The following is an 11,022-nucleotide window of genomic DNA, read 5'->3' on the forward strand; positions in this document are numbered from 1 at the left end:
ATCACATCGCATCGTTTCCTCTCTTTCATGCCTCTCTTTTGCTACCTGAAAGAAACCCATAATTTTTTTAACTCTAATTTCTTGAAAAACCACCTTGTTTTGTGTTGATTGATTTTTTGAAAATTATGCTTTTATTTTTTATATTTCTTGTTTTTAGTAAATATTTTTAATATTTTAAACAAATTTTTTACTGCACCTAACATAAATATACTTAAAAAATATAATATTGTGAAACAAAATCTTAAAAAAAATTTCACTAAATAACAAAAATATAAATATATATATATATATAGAGTATATTTTCATGTATTTATTGATTTTTTAAAATACTTTATCACAAATATTTTATTTATTTTATTTTTTAGGTAGGCATATCTAAAAAGTAAAAAAATTACTTAAAATATTAAAAAATTCACTAAAAATTAAAAATTAAAAATTCAATTTTCAAACATTAAATTTTTTTTTTAAAATGACTTAATTATTTGAAACCCTAAGCCCAAATTTTTCCCTAAAATTTTCCCAAACTTGTCCACATGAGCATATATTAAGCAAAAATCACTGTGTCATTGTTTTTATTTTTTTATTTTTTTTAGATAGGATTGTTTCTAAATGTTGTTCATGTTTTGTTTTGATACAACTATTGATATTTGTTTTGTTTTTTGGTAAGGTTGTATTGTAGCAATAATTTTCATTGTCTATTGAAAAGAACAACCAGACCAAATCAATCAATTAGGTGGGAACAATGAAAACTGAAACCTTCCATCAGGTGGGAATTATGTAGCACTTGGATTCAACTAATTTACCCCTACATTCTCTTTTAATATTTAATTTGCTGTTTTTGGCTAATTATTTTTGTTTAGAATGGGACTTTTCTTCTTCATTTTTTTTTTTTTTTTTGAATTCAAGCCAAAGCACTTGTGGTTCATAATTATAAAAATGCCAATGCCACGTGATTCTAGACGGCTTTATTTTATAAAAATTTTATTTTACAAATCAATTTCCTTTTAAAATTAGCTTGTTCACAAATTAGATAAAAAAAATTAAAAAAAAAAAGAAGAAAGTAGCAAATAAGTTTTCTTTAGCAGTTGTAGTTTACCATGTACGAAACTAGATGAACAATAGTGTTTAATCATGTATTCCTGTTGTCTTCCCAGATAACAAGAATATATAATTTCAGTTGAAATTATTGACCTAATTTGAAGACGTTGGATTTGAGTCAGGCATATTAATATTATTCTTAAAGATGAAGAAGATGATAGCTCTAGGGTTTGAGGGGTCAGCCAACAAGATTGGTGTGGGGGTTGTGACCCTTGATGGCTCAATTTTATCAAACCCAAGACATACACACCTCTGTTACCCCACCAGGGTGGGGATTCCTTCCCAAGACTACGTAGATAACCCCAAATGGCATTGACCGTCTTTGTTACACTAGAAGACCAGGCATGGGTGCACCATTACAGGTTACTGTTGTTGTTGTTCGGGTTCTTTCACAGCTTAGAAGAAACTTATTGTTGTGGTAAATGTCGCGACCCAAACCTGCCCCTATAAGTTTGGCGTCGTAACCGACCAGTAATCTGAGATTACCAAAGGCCCTCATGTACAATCATAAATAATCGAGGCTAGCGAAAGTAATATACAAAAACACCAATAGTCCAAGGAGTTGTGCATCTATATGAACAAATATTTACATGCAAAAAAATTAATTTACCCACATTCAGTACATAACTTGTAACTTAACATCTTATACATAACATATGCACAAAACAAAAGTTTACTTCACGATCAAAAGCTTGGCAACGGCCTTCCAAGCCTAGCCCCAACTCGGAGGCACTCAAAACAACTCGGTAGGCTTTAAAAGGGCAACTCGGCTAAAGACCTTTTCTAGACTTGACCTCCAGAACGCTCACCTATACATATATAAATATATATATATAAACTGTGAGTTAAAGCCCAATAAATAACATTAAAGTAAAAGGGTTAGTGAACGAATTCCAAATATATCATATCCGTAAAACAAATCATGACACAATCATTCATATCAGTCTCATATCATTACATAACATAATGGTACATCTCACAGAATATATCACATATCATATTCTGACTAGAGTAATCGGTTCCGGATAACGATTAAACACATATGACCACAATGAAGTGATTAACGAGATCTCGTATCACATATATGTCATGGACCCACATTTACATGCTGTCCCCCATGACTTGGGACTATCTATGGATGCCATAATAGATTCGCAAATAGGATATTCGATCACATAATCAAAATAACATATCAGAAATTATAACTTATCGATGACAGTTAAAACATAATTCATATCAACATATCTTTATAGAAATGTTACTCATAGTGGGCTTCCAGAACGGTTGGTCAAACAGCCCTTGACTTGTGACCTACAATCACAAACATGCATAACACGATACACAATCATCTTAAACATATTTAGTTCACTTAAGCTTTTAAATATGGATGACCAGAATTAAGAATTAATTAGATTATTAATTTCCTTTAACCTCTAATTAAAACATGTTTAACCATGTATTAACCAAACTGATTAAATATAAATAATCTAATCATATGCCAACTATAACGCCCTAAATTTCTAGCCCAAATGATAATACAACAATCATGGCTCTTTTAAAGAAAACCAAATGTAAATCTCCAAACTTACATTACATGATACAATAGTTCTTCATGCAACAATACATTAATGCAACAATAAGTAAATAAACAAATAAATACCCCCAAGGGTTTACAAGTTTCCAAGGCTTGAGCCTGGTTACACAAAACGGTTATTCAAACCCACACACATACAGCCCTTGGCTTATACACAGAGTCACAGCAATATGAGAGTCTCGTACTCTCAACACACATTTCCTCGCCTTTAGTTAGGCGGCATCACCACATCTTTTTCTGTACAAAAATCCCGTAGGGTGAGCATAAAGCCTAGTAAAAAATCCTTAACAAAGTATATACATTTTATACAAGTCTCAAGAGATAAAATGCACATGTCATGCTATGTCCCTTTTTGAAGATAAATGATGTCATGCAATTTCAATTGTTCAAAACTTAACAATTTATTTCAAGGGTAGTAAATACGACTCTGGTAATCCGTAGGTCGGTGTCTGCAAGTAGACTATACAAGTACTACCAAATTGTCATTTTTACCTGTGATAACCCTGTTCCATGATATGCAAATTGACCTTAATAATGATTGTGATTATATGCTTGATATGGTTTTGTGTGAGGATTATGTGATTATATGTATTTTTGTATTTCTATCTGTTCACCGTAGGAAAATCTATTTGATTTTCTGCTTAAGATTTAAATTGAAGGCCTTCGAGGCGTCAGAGACTGAAATTGATTACGCCATTGCGATTAGCATGATTTTTAGTGCCTATGGTGAAATTTAATTGAAAACTGATTTGGAATGAATTAATTAGTTTAAACTAATTGAATTAAGCACCATTAACTAATTTTAATCAAATTTGATTAAGGAAGCTTATATAAGGGGCCTTATTACACTTAAGCTCAATCTTTTTGAGCTCATATTTGCTGAGATTACTCTAGAAAGAGGGAGAGAGGGTCGGTTAGAGAGAGAGAGAGTGAAGGCAATTGAAGCTTTGATCAAGAGGCTTGGAGACCTTGAAGAATAACTCAAGAATTAATCATAATTTGGAAGATTTGAGCTCCTAGGTGAGTAAATTCATAAATTTGAGTTTGTAATTTTGTGGAATCAAAGTTAGATTGTGATTAAAAAGTGTAATTTGAGTTGTATATAAAGTCAAGTACATGAACTAAGCTAAGCTTGATAAATTTGAGATCATTGGATGCATGAATGTAAGGATTGACCATAATTTTGCATGTTTAAATGAAAAGCATGTTGATCATGTTGTTTTGAGGGTTGTTTGATACATGCAGGCAAGAATTTCCATGCATTGGAGCTTAATTTCAAGCTTTGAAGCTTGTTCATGCTAAGTACAAACATGATTTGTATATACATGATATTTATGGTTTGAAAGTTGCTAAACCCATGGAATTTTGAGTTGCGGTTGCAAATTATCTTCAAATATATGTTTTAGGAGTGTACCTGCATATTTGAGTGTTTTATACATGAATTGGACCCTTGGGATTTTGATTTGAACTTCAAATAAAATTCTGGAAAACCCAAAATTCGGCATGTCCGCTCGAGCGGGGTAATGGCCGCTCGAGCGTGAATTGTTAGCTCCCAGAACTTTTGTAGACATTGATGTTCGCTTGAGCGGGGGGATTCAGGTTCGAGCGCCAAGCCATGTAGTTTGACTTTCAGCTCGAGCATCCGATGTCACGCTCGAGCGTAAAAGTGAGGCAACCAGCACTTTTGTAGACTGAAGGGGTCCACTGGAGCGGCAGAATCCCCGATCGAGCGAGGAGCCCTGTTTCAGAAATTTTGTGAAGATGATTTTAAGTTTTGTTTTCCATTCTCTTTCACTTCTAAGCACTCTTAGGCATACATTGAACATTGTAAATGGATTGAAAAGATAAGAAAGAGGCCTCAAAGGAATGTATAAGTTAAGAACGGATTGAATAGCCTGTGACCCAATAATGTGTTATGTATTGTGTAGGGTCAAGCATAAGGGCGAATCCACCGGCAGAACACTGTGAGTAATATCTTAGTAAAGATATTTTGAAGTATGCTATTTGTCCTATTGCTTATTCTTATATAAGTCTTATAAGCTTGTTAATTTGAATTGTGGACAAATATGTGTTATTCTATATGATTGGGCCAAAGGCCGTTGGACATGAATGAAACGGGCCAAAGGCCGTTGGATATGAATGTTTGGGCCAAAGGCCGTTGGATACGATTGGTTGGGCTAAAGGCCATCGGATATGAATGAAATTGGTCAAAGGCCGTCGGATATGAATGAAATGGGCCAAAGGCTGTTGGATATGAATGATTGGGCTAAAGGCCGTTGGATACGATTGATTGGGCCAAAGGCCGTCGAATATGAATGAATTGGGCCAAAGGCCGTTGGACATGAAAGATTGGGCCAAAGGCCGTTGGACATGAATGAAATGGGCCGAAGGCCGTTTGAGATGCTCAGGTTGGAAGCCGTTTAATATACTAGATAAAACCATAAATGGGCCTAAGGCCGTCTGATTGTGTATATCTGTTTCGAACTTCATTTATGTGTCTTCTTTATTTGATATTATTCACTGGGCTTTCGTTCACTCTCATTCATGTGTATGTAGGTGAGCTAAGAGATGTCCAAGCCTAGCCCCGGTGAAGTATGTGAGAAATAGTCAAGTTTTGAGGAGTCAGCCCAACCGTCTCACGCACGAGACTCGTTTTTGCCCTTTTGTTCTTTTGTTATGTTATAAATTTTGCAGTATTGGTGAAAACGTTGGATTACCTTTGTATATGAGTTTGGCTTGGCTGACTAAGACTTGAATGATTCTATATATATAAAACTTTAAGTTATTTTTCTTTTGGTGTGAGTTATTAATCAATACAGATGTTTGATACGTTTGATGTGCCACGTAAGCACAGCTCTATAGACAAAAGTTTAAGTTTGCTTCCGTTTGGCCCCTTTACTCTGATGATATATGTTTATTTGGTTTGAGGCCGTAGGTAATCCCTAAATTACTAGCCAGTTATGACCTTAATCCATAGGGGCGGGTCAGGGTCATGACATTACCGGTGTTAACTAGAAGGCTCGACACCTATCCGCGCAGGTTTTCGGTCTTTCACCCCGGACTCTCAGGCCAACTTATTCAATATCATATACACCACCTATCAAGACTTACCAACGTATTTACCCCAAAATCATTTCATGAAAACTTGTTTCTCAACATTTTTTTCTCAATGCAAGTTTTCAAATCAACTTTCAAAGTTTAATGTAATCAAATGAATTATTATGCCAATAACACAAGATGAATATAAAAACTTTTATTCCAATTCATCATCCGAGGAATAACACAATTCCCTCTTCTCAAGTATCCCCAACAATTAGTCATTTCAAAACTATTTCAACGTTTTGAACAATAATTTCCAAAATGAACAACAACTCTTGTATTCCATGAAATTCATCATTTATATAAATATAAATAAGAAATTTTCCAAACATCCATTTATTTTGACACAAAATAAATACAACAATAACATTCATGGATTTTTAGTCTCTTTTAAAAAAAATTCCCCAAATTCTAGGTTTTCTCACCAAAACTATACAACTCAAATCCTTTGAAAGAAAACTTTCCAAAATTATCTTTTCTTCAATCAACGAAGATCAAAACCCATAAGATCATTTTAAAAGAACAAGAGACAAACCCACTTTCAAAATCGCTCAACTTCTTGAATCAACAATCAATTTTCAAAGCTATCGAAAGATGATTTCGAAAATTATATAGATCTTGCAAATATATATATATAACTCTAAGAAAATTCCTACTTTAAGTTTTGAAGAAGAAATGAGATGAAACCCCCAAAATCAACGGTGTCAAAACTCGATCTTCACCGCACACAACGAAACCCTCGAGATGATGACCATCTTTGGGTGAAGAACTTAGGTCTAAATCCCAATGGATTTGGAGAAATCAAATAGAGAAGATGACTTCTAGAGAGAGAAGCTCCCGATCTGGAAATTCTTAAGAGTTTTAGAGAGAGAGAGGACTAAAAAAGTGATCTGAAATATTAGATTCATGAACTGATATAACATGGTCCGCTCGAGCGTAGAAAGCCCTGCTCGAGCGTCAAATACACTAACCTAGTACTTTTGCAAACAAGTCAAACTTCTGAAATCAAACATTCTCCGTTCGAGCGCATAAATGGCCGCTTGAGCAAACAAGCAACTTCGAATGCATTTTGCATTTTTGTTTTGGGGGCGCTGCCCCTCAACCCTGCCAGGGCGCTGCCCTAGGACCTGCCAAGGGGCACTGCCCCCTGGACCCTCACGAGCTGACCGGGCAGCTCGACCGTCACCAGGGCGCTGCCCTTGGAGTAGCCAAGGGGCGCTGCCCCCTGGACCCCCGCGAGCCGACCAGGCAGCTCGACCCTTGACCGGCCTAGTCGAAGTGGTAAAACATGAAAGAAGGATCGAAACCGGGATCACTACACCAACCCTTATTAAGTTCACTAATTACACAATCAAACTTAAATTAGGCTCATACACATTAAATTACAATTATTCAGTCATGTTTAAATTACTGAATCAGAAACTCATAAATATGTACATTTTGAACTTTCAACTCCAAATCAAAGCCCAAAACTCTTAAAAACATGTTGATTAAGACCTTGTTGAAATTCAATATTTAACTTGACATAAAGATCAAACCTTCAATGTAAACTCAATTTCCACTTAAAATATCAAAATCTAGAATTTTAGTGTAAAATCATAAAACATGCAAGGAAACATAAAAGCATGGACATGAATTTCCAACATGAAACGCAATTGAAACTTTAAAACAAAGCTCAAGTGTTCAACTAAAAGATCAAAATTTTAATTAATTTATAATACGATAACTAGTACACTAAAGGTGCATCCTTCCCAGCCCTCTCGTACTGGGAAAAGGTCCTCTCAATGCTCTAATGCCCATGCCTATTTTGAGCTCTAAATTAAAAAATTCATGGAGTTTCCTCCTCCAATGTGAAGAACTATGCAAGAAATCAAATGTATGAACAAGAGTTTCATGAAATCAAGTCATGCATGTCAAAACCATGATCTAAATTCTTCAAATCTAACCATGCATGTCATATTCTTGCACTAATTCTTACAATTCCTTCTCTTTTATGTTCATATGAATTATTAGCATCATTAACTTCCCAATTATACATGATTTCTCCGTATTTCAACTTAGGTTCTACAATCACATGAGTATGACACTTCAATTTCATAAAATTAGAGGAGAATTCCTACCTTTAATGGTTGAATTGGTGCAATTTTAACTTGATCTCCCTTCTTCTTCCCCCTCCCCTTTTTTTTTTAATCTTCTTGAGCTTTATCTCCTCTCTCAAATGTATATCTCCAGCATAATGCACTCACTCTCTCTCTTAGTTTCTCTTTTCTTGACTATATTGATGAATAGGCTTATATTGAGCCCCTAATCTACTAGTATACTTAAGTTAGATTAGATTTAGGCTAATTCATCATGTTGAATTAAATTATACCAATCACATACTTAATTAAATCAAATTCCCTTAAAAACTCCAATTAACATATCCTTATACTCAATTTTGATTTCTGAACCTCTTTATGTCGTCAATTTCAGTTTCAAAGCTGAGCTCACAACGGATAGTTTCTCAATTTAAATAGATATTTACAACGAATCAAATTAGATAATTCACAATTAATCACTTGGCACATGTCATAATTAAAATTCAATACATAATTAATCACTTATAATTACGATTAACATTTTGGGGTTGTCACAATAAATCATTGTGTTGCTCATATTGACATGGGAAGGTTTGTCACTGGAGCAGATGACCCTGTTGTGCTATATATAAGTGGTGGGAACACACAGATGATTGCATGTAGCAAGGAGCGGTATCGAATTTTTGGTTAGACTGCTGATATTGTTGTTGGGATTTGCTTGGACCGGTTTGCGAGGGTTCTAACACTGTCTAATGATCCAAACCCTGGGTACAACATTGAGCAAGTATGCAATTGGAAGCAAGTTTCCTTAACCTACATCAATGTTAAATTCACACAAAGGCTGTCCATTAATAGTCATATCTTTTATAGGTTATTGTGTTAAAATGTTTTCAAACATGAGGAAGACAAAAAAAGAAGAAAAAAAATTGAGCTGCTATTTGGCATTTTGCTTGTTTAACTATAGAAGTTTGCAGATTTTTTTTTTATTGATCTGTTCTCTGTTGATTGTTTGAGAAAACTTTATTTCTTACTATGATTCAGTTTTGCATTGTGCTTGAGATCAATACTTGTCTAGCCTGCACTGTACTTGAATAAATTGTGGTTATGGCTTGCCAGTTTCTGATCTTCCAATGTTGTATAGCTCGATTTTGGTATCCTCTCCCCCTCTGCCTTCCCAAAAGACAAAAGACACACAAAGACGACTGTAAATGAGGCTTTGAGACTCCTTGATAATTTTATTAATCTTTAAAGAAGATATTTTATTATGTACCTTTTTATGAACTTTGTTAAAGGTAAGAATTTGGGGGTTGTTAGGCCATTGTAGTCAGCTATGTAACACCGTTGTCTTCATTTGTAAGAGAAAATGATTAAACAAGCAATTAGTAGTCTTTACTTCTTTTTCTTTCCTTCTTGCTTAACCAAACAGATAAAGGGTGAGGTGATTTTTCCTTTCCCTCCATTTCTTTTTTGTCCTCCATATACAATCCTTCCTCTCAGTTTTGCTAAAAGAATAAGTGGAAGGCCAAAATGAACATCAGTTGGGCCTATGATAAAGAAATAGTTGCCAAGGATTTATGAGAGGATATGCCTTTAGATGGAGTTGATTGATGGCTAAAGATGAAATCTACCTTAAAGGGTTTCAATGCTGGCTTTGTTGAGTGGAGTTGAGTTTTATTATTGAATTATTATATACTATTTTGAGTGTTGTCAGTGAGCAGTAGATATTGGTGAATTTAGTGCGAGATTCAAGTTAGGTACTTGTATTTTAAGTTCTTGTTTAACAAAGCTAATGGATGCTCTATATGTGGGTTTTAACTTTGTCGGATTTAACTTTCACCAATATATTTAGTCTTCCTTTATCTTATTTGATTAGTTCTTATTATTTTTAAAGAAAAATGTTTAACTATATTTTTTATTATATCTTCATATCTTTGTTTTTTTTTATCTCTATTTTAGCACAGTTTGAATTGGTAATACATGATTGATGTGTAAGTTTATTTTTTGGGGGGTAAGTTTAGATTGTATCTATGAGATTTGTTACACATTTCATCTAGAACCTAGGTTTTCTTTTATACTTAACTTTCGTTTTGGAGATATTCTTAAAATTTCTCAAATAGCCTTCAGAATGTTCATGAAATGATGCGATGAAGAAATGCTTTCTGCTTGACTTATCTTTTTTTCCTTTCTTCATCAGCTTGTTGTCAAAGGAATGGATGTTTCGTTTAGTGAAATATTGAGTTACCTTGAAGCCACTGCTGAGGAAAAGCTAAAAAATAATGAGTGCACCTCTACAGATTTATGATATTCTCTTCAGGTAATCATTTGGAATGCTTCCAATTTTTAATAACACATATTTTGTGGTGATAAAAAGTTTAGTTGGTAATTTGGTATAGCTGCTTTTTTGTAAATTGCAAGTGTTAGTTGAATATTTACGTGATCTAATTGTGGCTCAATTTCCACATACAATTTAAATTGTTTTAGGAAACTGTGTTTCCGATGCTTGTGGAGATTACAGAACGGGCAATGGCACGCTGGGAACAATATATATAGTTATTTACAAGAGGGTTATTATGTAAACAATATGTTTCTATGTATCAGTATTCATTACTCATCGAAATGTTTTTGAGGACCCATCAAAGTGAGAAGCCAAAAAATGTAATGAGAAAGTACTTGAAATTTCGAGAATTTTTTTTGATAATGTGATATAAATATTTGTAACAAAACTAATTCTAAGAGGAATAAGTTTTTTTTTTTTCATAGGTAGTAGCATTTATACAACATCCATTCTCCCTCAACTTGGAATTATGTGAATAGGTCCAATTTTAATTTTCTTTAGTATTCATTTTTTAGTTTGTGAATCCTCTTGTTATTTAGTTAACTTTCCTTGCTTTATTTCTCTACTATTCTTGTCCTGTTTGTTTCCTATTTTAAATTTAAACCATGAACTTATGAGTAATGAGTAAAGAGGTCACAACCACTTGGTTGGGTAACCCCTTCCCATCTTGAGTCATAGCCTTGAAACTAGGTTTTCTAGTGACGAAGGGACTAGGTATTGCTTGGAGTCATTTTGTGGATATGGTTTCTTAGTTCTTCGAATCAAGTGGAGACTCTTCATTTCAAACAATCCTACTATGTATTATGTGACCTTGTGGG

The 11,022-nt window shown here is 34.1% G+C and overlaps 1 pseudogene; it reads left to right on the plus strand.

Annotated features, from left to right (window-relative positions):
* The first annotated feature begins 1,442 nt into the window (after nucleotides 1-1,442).
* On the plus strand, nucleotides 1,443-10,514 carry LOC145793702 (uncharacterized; annotated as a pseudogene).
* The last annotated feature ends 508 nt before the right edge of the window (nucleotides 10,515-11,022 follow it).

The sequence above is a fragment of the Camellia sinensis genome, chromosome 6, assembly GCF_055761805.1.
Source record: "Camellia sinensis isolate YWXY chromosome 6, ASM5576180v1, whole genome shotgun sequence".
NCBI classification, from domain to species: Eukaryota; Viridiplantae; Streptophyta; class Magnoliopsida; order Ericales; family Theaceae; genus Camellia; species Camellia sinensis.